Source organism: Oxyura jamaicensis, chromosome 9 (genome assembly GCF_011077185.1).
Source record: "Oxyura jamaicensis isolate SHBP4307 breed ruddy duck chromosome 9, BPBGC_Ojam_1.0, whole genome shotgun sequence".
NCBI classification, from domain to species: Eukaryota; Metazoa; Chordata; class Aves; order Anseriformes; family Anatidae; genus Oxyura; species Oxyura jamaicensis.
In genome coordinates, this window is record NC_048901.1 from 15,477,148 (window position 1) to 15,488,470 (window position 11,323).

The 11,323-nt window shown below is 44.1% G+C and overlaps 1 long non-coding RNA gene across 1 annotated transcript in view; it reads right to left on the bottom strand.

Moving 5' to 3' along the window:
* Positions 1–2,384: 2,384 nt before the first annotated feature.
* Positions 2,385–11,323, bottom strand: part of LOC118171240 — a 48,744-nt gene continuing 39,805 nt past the window's right edge. Inside the window, exons 2-3 of the long non-coding RNA XR_004753118.1 lie at positions 3,222–3,340; positions 2,385–2,564 (exon numbers count right to left, since the gene is read on the bottom strand). This is a non-coding gene — a long non-coding RNA (uncharacterized LOC118171240). The remainder of the gene's footprint in view (positions 2,565–3,221; positions 3,341–11,323) is intronic.

Here is an 11,323-nt window from a genome sequence, read left to right on the forward strand (position 1 = left end):
GGGGGGCGGCAGCTACCGGCACCGACCCTGCCAGCATCGCCCTAAAACTCGGGGTGGGGAGCCCCAGAAATGCCCTCGCTAAAACCCCCCCTCCTCGCCTAGCCCCGCGGGATGCTCGTGGTATTCAACTTTTTTTTTCCGGAGAAGTTCTGTGCTGGGGTTTTTGGGGGTGTTTTTTCCCGATTTTTCCTCTCTTCTTCCCCAGCCGCGTTAAAAAGGTTTGGGGGGAGGGATGGGATGCTGGGGGTTACAATACAGGGTCGTGCCTTGCTCCGAGATTCAAAACAAAACCTGGCGAGCATGCTAAGGAGAAGGGGGGGAGGGAAACTGCATTTTCTAATCTCTCGGTTTGATTGTTTTGTGGCTATTTATAAGGACTGCAATTAAAATAATTCCGATGGTGTGATCGCTTTTATAACAGACTGTTAGCCCTGGCGTAGCGAGGTTGGGTCTCTGCAGTTTTGTAGCCTGGGACTGGGCTTGCCCTGAAGAGCAGGGGAAGGCAGAAGGGTTACGCTGCGTTCAGGCGGCCGAGGGGAGAGCTGCCAAGCCTTACTCATTTGGAAAGAGATTTCTGGATGAGTTTTAAAGCGCTCTAAATGTATTTCACTTTGACAATAAAGGGCTCTGCTGTGTACTTTCAGAAGATGTTTACAATCTTGCCCCATTACCAGCTTTAATGTCCTCAGTCGCCGCTTAAGAGCCCCAGGAGGGAAAGTTTGCACGTAAGGACCCAAAAAAAGGACGTTAAGTGCCTAAAAGACTTGAGAAGCTAAAGTATGGAGTTCTGATCCAGCCTCCCCTGCCCTTCCCTGGCTGCTGAAATGTCTAAAACAAGGAAGGATAGGCCCACATGCTCTGGCAGCTCAGAAACCCCAGAAGCTGCTGCTGCACCCTTAGGGGCACCCCTTCCCCAGCAGGCCCCACAGCACAGAAATTGTGACATATCCCACATTCAGCCCTTGCTGCAAATGATCTCTCTCTGTGGCTTATTTGGTGTCCTGCTCTGGCCCCCTGCACCAGGGGTGCTAAATACCTGCTGAGGGACGGGGAGGACTGCCGAGGCCAGATGCCATCATGCAGCTAAATCCGTGCGAGCCTTTCAGTCCCATCACAGAAGTTTTCTAAGCACTATGACCAGAAATACCTTAGCCTTGTCCTAGCTGCCTACCCCGTGTTTAAACCCTGCTGAGATCCAGAACCAAAGCAGAATAGCACATGAGTCACTAGGGCCCCATGCTGTACGTGTACCTAGAGTGCCAGTAACACTGCGAGCGTGGCCTGTTGTGAAAGACAAACGTGGCTGCTTCCTAGAGCACTGCTGGGCAAGGCTGGAGCACTGGCACTGGCTGCGTGGCCAAAGGCTTTGCCCAAGGCCCTGCAGGCCTGGCTTCAGTTCCTGCCCGGGGGATGCTACAGCTCAAGTGTCTCCTTCCAGACCACCAGGCTGCAAGGCCGTGCTCCTTCATCACGCTCCGAGGAATGCTCCTGACGGTGTTTTCTGCTGCAGAGGTCAGGCAGTCATCACGCGGGACTCGCTGGCACTAATGGCTGTCAGTCTCAGCACGGTGTGGCTCTTGCCAGAGTCCTGATTTGTAGTGCTCCAGAGAAGCGGATTTACAGAGGAATTGTTGCGTGGTTTTTTTTATTATTATTCTCCATGAAATCCTCTTTTGCAAATCTGCAACAGTCCTTGTGTTATATCAACTGGTATCTAGGGAAAGCGGCTGAAAACTAAAAGAAAACTGTTTGGCCCAAGATGAGAGACAAGTGTTCTCCATTTAGTATTTCAGAGAAAACCAGTGGTCAAATATTTTCCTTGTCCCATATCCAACAATTATTGCTTCTTTATCCATCAAGCTTATGCAATTTTCCAGTCGCGTTAGCAGAAGAGAGCATACTTTGCACGTCCATAGCAGCCTCCTTTGAATGATCTCAACAATTTTAAGCTTTGGGCCTCCAAAGTATGAGATAGTACTGCCACTACCTCCGTTTTGCAGATAGGTGAACTGTGACTAATCCCCCGCAGCACAGCAGTGGAAGTTTGATTCCCAGCCCATTACCCTTGTAACACGCAGCCCAGAATGGTCACTGCCTTGTCAGGCACTGTGTGAATTTTCTATTTTTTCAATTTCCTATCATGACCAATATCATACATTTTGGAAATGAAAGTAGAAACTTCAAGGTGTTGAGCCTGGCTGTGAAAATCTACCCTTTGCCTGGAAAGAATCAAAAATACTGGCAACGTGCGATCATTCCTTTGGTAATATCTACCGCACCCTGCACCATAGCAGCAAAATGAATTAAACAGCAAAAGACTGAAATGCCTTACATTGCATAGGCCACTCTGGAGGCAGTAATACAAGAGTCAGCATGGGCCAATATTAATTCAAGGAAATGAAGTTTTTTAGTGGTTAAGGTACATGACTTGAAGCCTGGAAACCTGGCCTCTGTTCCTACTTTTCCTGTGTTGTATGACTTTAGACCAGTCCATTCACCTTCCTGTGTCTCCAGAACCCGTTATAAGCCCAAAGCATGCATGTAGGCTCTGTGCTGCGCTTTTCCTGTGCAAGAAAGGATACACTACAACCAGCCTGAAGTAAAACCTCCCACCAGATTATTTGCAAAGGGATTCTGTGCAAAGTTTCCCGAAATCAGCAGATGAAACCTCATTTTTCAGAATCTGGTTCTCTCCTTGGTGAGATTCTGGATGCAAAATCATCAAAAAACAGAACAACAATCACACACACAAAAACCCAAACAAACATCAGTAAAACACACACAGGACTGAGCTCCTGGGAATCCATCGTAAGTCATCCCTCGCACCATAAAGATGGAGCAGCTTTGCCTAAATCATACTCGCCAGATGGTCACCTGGTCTGCTCATAAGGATATCTCCAGGATCCGTTCCAGTGCTTCACAGTTAGTAAAGCTTTCCTTATCTCTAACCTAAGTCATTTTTACTGCAATTCAACTCTTAATCAGATGAAATCATGGGGATCTGACGTGTTCCCTTGCTAGCAACAATTCCAGAACAACAGGAAAGTCGCCCACCTGGTGAACTAATCCTTCCGTGGGTAAAAGCCAGAAAGGCTGGAAAACACACTAAGTGTGTGTTTTTTGGGAGAGCTGCCGCCTAATTTCCATACAAAGATCAGATCCAATTAGCCTTAGATCAACTGGAGACTCCTCTGCCCCAAACCACAGCACTTTTCACCCACCTTGCCACGAGGATGCCTCTTCCCATCATGACACGCTGAGGTGGTGCATTTGACCCTTCGGTCTCCAAAGGGCGTTCTTGGAAGCACATGCCAAATGTGAGTTCACAGCAATAGCATTCCTGTGGTAGTGGGGAAGGAATGAGGAAACACCAGCATGGATGCTAGACAGAGAGGAAAGAAAACACTCAACCTGCAAGCCTGAATTCATTTCTAACCAGGGTACATGCTCCTGATTTAGAGATACATGCATGTTTGTTGCCTGCTAAAGGGAATCTAGGAATAGCAGTGGGCCAAGCTTTGTCATTCTCCATTTTGCAGGTATGTTTGCATCCAGACAGGAATGCAAGGCATGTGCTGGGCAGGCATTAGGATGTCATAGATCACTCACAGTGATCGAGTCTGGGCCAGAACCCCGAGGGAATTCTCACTGACGAGAAATACGATTTCCAACAACCCCTCCTTAACTTTTCATTAGTATATCAGAGATAGCACCCATTATCAAACCCTGCTGCATCTCTGTACACCTCTTTCAGTGGCACATGGTTCACCAAACTCCCTATTTTACCTGCCAATTAGTCCTAATTAATCCCATGTCACTTTACTCTTGGCTAAGATAAGCTCTGGGTAGCTCAGGCCCTTCCTGTTGTCCTTCAGAACTGTATAGACCCCTCTGCACTCATTTCAGGCTTTGCTCCCCACTCTGCTCCACAGCTGTCTGCTCTAACTGCAGCACTTGGAAAGAATGGCAAAGCTTTGTAAAACTGCTAAATCCCATCACTGAAAAAGGCAGTGGAGCAATGTGCCAGTGTAGCATACTTAGTTTTAAGGACATACTTAAATCCAATTTGAGTCCAGTGAGATTTTAGCTTAGGTTTAAGCGTTCTGTTGAACAGGGGTGGATTTAAGGATTGAAGTGTTTTGCTAGACTGGATCTTTGGTTAATGAAGAAGGAGGGTTGCTAGTGCCTTGAAGAAAGAACTGCCTAGCAGTCTGGGTCCACAGGCGAGCCATAATACTGCTAGTCCCTGCTGCTTGACCATTTTTCTAATGAAATGTGATGAAATTAGCAGATACAATTAGTAAAGCTGACAATTTCATTAAGAATCCTCCCTCTCTGGGCCTCAGTTTAGTGGGGAAATTTGAAAAAAAAGAAAAAAAAAAAGTAAGTTTATAGTATCTCATCAGAGTGATGTGATATAATTAAAGCAGAAGTCACTAGACTTTGTATTTGCACCATCTGGTATCTTGCAGGATATCTTGCTAATGGTGAACGTCTCATGTCCAGATTTTAGCAGTGAAATCATGAGTGCTTTGTTTTAGAAGAGAATTGGTCAAATTCTTTAAGGAATTTACACTGCATAGCAAGTACCCCAGCTTTAAAAGAAATGTTTGTGGTAGCAAATAATTTGGGGGACATTTTTGCATGGGCTCTGACCTCCCTGTTGAGAATCAAAGCAAAAATATTGAATGTACTAAGCAGATGTCTTCTCCTAGTGACAGCAAGATGAGCAGAGACAGCTGGTTAGAAGAACAACAACAACAAAAACACATCATCATTCCTGCTTTGGCTCCAAAAAATCTTGGACTTGTTGTCAAGGAAGAAAGCTATGTATGTAAGAAGCCAAGAAAGAGACAAATATTATTGAATCTGGTAGCATTTTAGTGAATGTGCTGGAAATAACTTAAGTAGGAAGAAAAACTGGATGCGCTCCATTGTTTATTAAAAGAATGCCTTTTCTTATTTCCACGGGGACCTATAGACCATGTAGTCATTAACACATTTACAATATATATATTTAAATATGTTGCCTCGCTCATCAGTCTTGTGGGCTCTACTAAAGTAGAGTTTCAGCACATAAAAATATGTGCAGCCACATAAATATATCTGCAAGCTAGAGGTGCCAACTGTGAATTTCACATGTAACTCCCTCAGTCGTGGAAGATGGGTGTAGTACAGAGACAGCTGGAGAGATCAGAAATATTAGGAAGGGAGGAGAAGAGAAAATTGGATTCCCCCTAGTGAAAAATAAAGAGAAAAGGAAAATGAAGAGAAGAGAAAAGAGAAGAGAAAAGAGAAGAGGAGAGGAGAGGAGAGAAGAGAAGAGAAGAGAAGAGAAGAGAAGAGAAGAGAAGAGAAGAGAAGAGAAGAGAAGAGAAGAGAAGAGAAGAGAAGAGGGAAGAGAAGAACAATTCTGGATGAAAAACAATCTGAGCTGTGGTGAATAACATATCAAAGAGTTGTTTGACAAGACTGCAAAATAAACCAGTGACCTTCTGGCCTCCCTGCACAAGGATAGCATAGTCTTTCTCTTGATGATTTTCACGCGAACAAAACTTGAACTCTCTGCTTGGCTCCTGGACAGCTCCGTTTCCCTAAGCTTTGGACACACTTGAGGTAAGAACTACAGGATCAATGGGAAAAGTTTAAGAAATCAAAAGCTGTGCAGTTTGGCTAACACCAAAGATGAATGACTTGAGGTGGATGTTCCAGGATGTCCCACATTCCACACCATAAAATCTCGTCTTGTGCAACAGCAAAGGTCTGGATTTGCTGACTCAGGAGGCCTCCTCCATGGAATGTATCTAAATCCTTAGCCATCTCCTACAAAAGTCCTAAATAGTTTAAACCCTCAAAGAAGCAAAGAGTTTAAGATGGTATAAGGAATGAATAGAGGGGTGTGACCAATTTGACTGACTAGCTTCTAAACAAAGAACAACGAAGGTGGACAGCCAAAAGGAAAGTGCTGGGTCTCCCGTTCTTGGTTGCCAGCTTTGCCCATTCTCAGCTTAGCGAGTAGGCAACCTGTGCACCATCATTTCCCTTGCAGGAAATCACAGTTAAGTATCCTGCTCTGCAGCACAGCCGTTGTGGGACTTTGGGAAAGTTGCAGATTGAGCTAAACTGCAAAGAGCTTCCTCCATTTGCCAATATCTTTGAGAGTCTGGAAACTTTCCTGTCTCTACTGTGACAAAAACAAGAGTTCTCAACATTTTTGGAGGACTTTTCTCCCTTGCAACAAAGGACAAAAAGCACACGGTGAAAAACAAATCAGAGTGCCAGAATCTACTAAAGATCACCATTCTGCTTTAATTTCCTGTCTTGCTAGCCTCAGCTCCAAGGCCTGACCTGCAGTCTCCCAGCCACCCCAATAATTACCATGCCACAATGGAGGACCATTTTGGCCAGGAATTCCATTCTGATGCCAAGAAAATGATTCCTAGAGTGTCTTGCCGAAATGGATACATTCCCACATACACAACACAAAAGGAATCATGTCTGACAAATAAACATTTTCTAATGCGAAAAATTTATCCAACATGTTCCTCCCCAGTGACTCTGGAGCTTTGTGCCTCAGTGCACCATCTATAAAAAGGAGACAACTGCACTTCCAAGTCTCTGGGAGAACATACTCAGATAATAATCCATGGACTCGCTACCTCCATCAATTACTCTTAAGATCTCCATATTACCTCATAGCACATAAGTACAGACTGAATTAAGACCCATTATAACCCACATGTTTAACCTTGACCAACAGCGTCTCCGGCCAAAGGCTGTTCCATCTGCTCCATTCCTCTGTGGGACAAGGAGGTGATGCAGCGTGCCCCAGCAGCCCTGGACTCAGCCATCCCCAGGAATTTGGATCACCAAAGAGCCAGCCCAGCCCTGCTGCCAGTGAGGTGACAGATCCCTGGCACTCGAGCTGCTCATGAGCTGCTTGCGGCTGGAGAGGAATGTCTGCAGAGAGCTAAACCAGATTGCTCATAGATCTCTTCCAAATGGCTCGCTTCTAATCTAGCAGACAATTTGAGAGTAAACGTGAACTGGGAGCAACATCTTTACCCCTGCTGCAACATAGCAGCAACCTGATAGGAAACACAAGAACATTGAGTTTATGCACAGATATTAGGAGTTGGCTGCACGGGAGAAGCTGTGGAATCTTGCTGGTCCCTTGAGAAGTGCATAAAATGCCAGATCCTCCTATGCAAATTATTTCCCCTCTTGTAGGACACATCTGCTTCAGTTACCTGTTGGGTGCTATGGGCCCACAACAGCCACGGCAGCTGCAGGAGCCCAGTCATGGCCCAGGCAAGGGCTGGCACTCCAGACTGAGCTTGTGAACATGAAGCAATACGCTTACAAATATCTGTTCAGCACAGACCTTTCAGAAAGGGACAAATGGTTTCAAAATTTCAAGAAGGCTGAAAGCAGCTTGACATCACCCATGTTTTTCAGGTCCACACCTACCACAGGGGGGAAAAAGCATTTTCAGTTGGTATTTCCATTATCCTGCCCACATTTCAGCCAATTGGTTCTAGCATTTGCAGAAAATCTGGACGCCCATCTCACGTGTTCAACATCTCACTCTTCCAAGCGTGGGCTGAAAAATGCCACTTTTCTCCACTATTAAATCAAAAGCTGGATACACCCATGTGTCAGCTGTTTACCACTCTCTGTCCCCTCCCTTTGGGCAGCTGACCAGGGATAATGACTTATACCCTTGAAGTATTTGTTTTATTTAGTATTACAGAGCAGGAGGGTTGAAGGCAACAAGCAACCTAAGAATATAACCATTCCCACCCTATCTTATTACAATGAGAAAGATCAGCTTGTCTCTTTGCTTGCGGGAACACAACAGAACCAGTCATCTCAACTCTTTGTGGCCAAGACTTTATCTGGGCTCTTTCCTGCTCTGCCTTTAGCCTAACCAGACTGGACCCTTCCAGTTAAGACCACTCACTCCCACTTTATCTTTGGGTGTGAACAACAAACCACTTGGTTTTGCTTTAGCTGTGTTGGCGCTGTTCCACAGATGCCTAGATGAGGTGGCCACTCTGCACGAGTGGCACCAACAGACAAGCCAAATGTCACAAGGAAGCATTTGAAAGCACCGAGACTTTGTCACAGCCACCCAAAGAATTGCACCAGTTGTCACTGCTGGTGTTGAGCCCCAACTGCAAGCTTTGCACGAGGATCTGGGAGTGGTACACACCCTATGTCAAGCCTCACCCCATGATGAGACAGGCAGGCAAATGAGAAAAATAGGGCCCTGGCCCCTTCCTGTGATTAGATCATTATAATGGGTAAATATTTTCCTAGATAGAGAGCTGAGATAAGGAACTTCTGATGTCTGAAATGGAATTTGAACAAGACTCAGAAGGACTATCCCTACCTTGTAGTTATCTGTAACATGCTTTTATCAACCGAATGCCTTCTTCCCCCAAATACCTGGGAAATTAAGTGGGAACTTGTTAATAGCTAGAGGTGAAGACATAGATCTCATGGAGTATTTTTTTATTGAAGAACCATAGCTCAGTTTTAGTCAGCAGTGAGATCATTCACCAGGAAATATATAGAAGTGATTTAGAAATAGGTACCAAGGGTTAATTCCCTGACATTACAGCTCTACACCATTCAGTCTAAATATTTACTGAGGAGTAAAGAAAAGCGTCTGAGTTGTAGAGTCCCGGAGACTGGCTTAGTGAAGTCTCTAATGAGAGCCTGTTGCAGTACAGACAAATTATTGTGATTAAAAAAAATAAATAAATCACTGTTCTTGTGCTATAGCAAAGAATGATAGTCATTCCTTGTTCCTTTCTCTGCATTATTCATGATTTTTCAACCTCTGCTATATCCTCTCCCTTGGTGTCCCAATCCCACTCTGACCTTTCTCAGAGTTTGGGGGCTTTTGTATCAGAGATGTTGGTTTATGAGCCTCCTTAGTGGCAGGTTGTGTTTGAGGAACAAGTCTGACTTAAATCTCACTTAATATCCAAGAATGTTCTCCGGTATTTGACCTCTTCGTGGCTGAAACAATATTCTTCACACAATAACCTTGGTGTTTCCAGGCTGTGACCAACACCTGTGGAGTTTCCAAACAAACGGGCTCAGCATTCCTTGATGCACTTCTAGTTACTGATCCCATGTTTGATTGCTTTGTAATTATACTTGTAAAACATGCTATGGGGTTACACACAGGGGGAAAAAAAAATCACATTTCAGAATGGTAGGGGATTTATGGGAGCTGCAAGACAAAGAAAAACCCACCTTTCTTTCTTCATTGTTTTCCTTGGAAGCCAGCCACCAAAGTTTCCTTGTCAGTAATACAGGGATTTGTAAATAGAACAAAGAGCTTCCTCACACCGAGGCTCATTATATAACCCCAGTGAAGTCATGGTGTGTCTTCACATGCAGTTCCCTTGAACTTTGCATCTTGCTCCTCCTGAGAACAGTCTTGCATGCCAGCTTGAACAGATGTGGTTTCCTTTAGGAAAAGTTTTCTGTTAGGGTCATTCTGACTTCCCTTTCAGAGCTTTCCAGCTTCATGTGCTCTTTGCTCAGGGGATTACTGCAGTGACCACTTGCTCCATGTGCTACTGTTAAGCTTCTCCTCACCTGCTGGCTGAGCTGAATGAATGCTAAAATCTCTGTTCTGCAGAAAAAATTGACATTTCATGTTTTCCTGAATTGAACCGGAAAGTTGCAATTTCCTTTGAACCCAAATTCTGAGAAACACCATTTCAGAAAGAGCAAAATGGCCTTACTGCAGCCTTTTGTTTGGGTGTTAATGACATGTACTCAAACAAGACTTAAGCTAGCCTAAAATGCTTCAGGTTTCAAGAGCTCGCAAAGGCAGCGGGGCAGCACCCACTGTCCTAAAGACATCTAGGGAGCCATGGACTCTGCCAAGGGTGTTCTGCTGGACAAAGTCAGGAAACATGGCTGGAGATGTGACACTGAGCCAGGTGAAGTTTTATCTTTCCTTAGGTAAATATTCTAGAATTGTTTCCACCTCAATACCACCAGTCCACCAATATACTCTATAAGTATCTAAGTTCTTCTTTTCTAGCCTCACTGAAAGCAAAGGCTTTTACTAGATCTCAGTGAAGATATCATTCAAAGACAGTTGTAGAAGCTGGTATTTCCAACATGCTGGGTGCATATCAAGTGAAAAGTGCGGTTTTAAGAAGTTTTAACTTCAATCAGGACACAAGGTTGTGCAGACCCCTATATTTAAATATCAGCACAGCTGTTCTTTCAGCTTTGGTTGGTTAGAAAAGTCTTCAAGCGAACAGGAGTAAGACATTCTATGGCTGTTAAAGAGCATCAAATGAAAAAGTTCACACTGGCTGAACTAAGCTGAGATAAGCATGTGTGTAGGCAGCTCTGAAACGACAACAATATAGCAGGAAAAACAGCCCTACCCTGTGAACAAATGAGAAAAATAAAACAAAGAAAACAATGGGGGAAAAGCTGCTTCTACCTGGCCTTCATGGAAAAAAGATGGAGAGAAAACCAAAAAACAACAGGGGGAATAAACAGAAACGCACTTCAAGACTGAAATCTCATCAGACTCAAAGTCAGTGTAACTCCCGTGTCACAACAGTTCGCAGGTCCAATAGATACAAAGCTGTTCCTTCACCCGAAAACCAAACACAGAAGTCACGGAAACCCATCATGCCAATTCTGTGGCTGCTTTCCGGAGCAGAATCTCTTTAAATGTCAATGTTCCCTTTGTTCTGTGCACCCTTTATAATGAATCTATCATCTGTTTGGTAAAAGATCCAATGAAATATGTAATAATGTTATCTCACCATCTCTGTCTATTGTAAAGCCATATCTCCTCTTCCACTCATTAATTATTGTCTTCCATTTCCTGTGTCAGGTCTAAATTAGAAAATAAAGACTCAAGACTTACAAGCTTAACAACTTACCATACATCAGCTGAGCTGTTTTAACTCTCCATGCATTCCCTCTTAGCCCATAATAAACAAAACCAGTGTGACTTTGCAGTGCGTAGGCTTGCAATCTATGCAATTTAGCTTAACTATCTTGTAGTGTCAGCTAAGCTGACAGTGATAGTTACCATGGCTAAGCTGATATTCAGTCCTCATATTGCAAGACTTTGTCTTAAAATCTTGGGAGCAGAGCTCTGCCACTACATCCAGAAAACTACAATGATTTATGTGCTGCCAAAATATGCTGAAAGAAAGAAATAAAGAACAGAAAATAAAGAAAGAACAGAAAATAAAGAACAGAAAGGAAAGAAAGAGGGAAGGAAGGAAGGAAGGAAGGAAGGAAGGAAGGAAGGAAGGAAGGA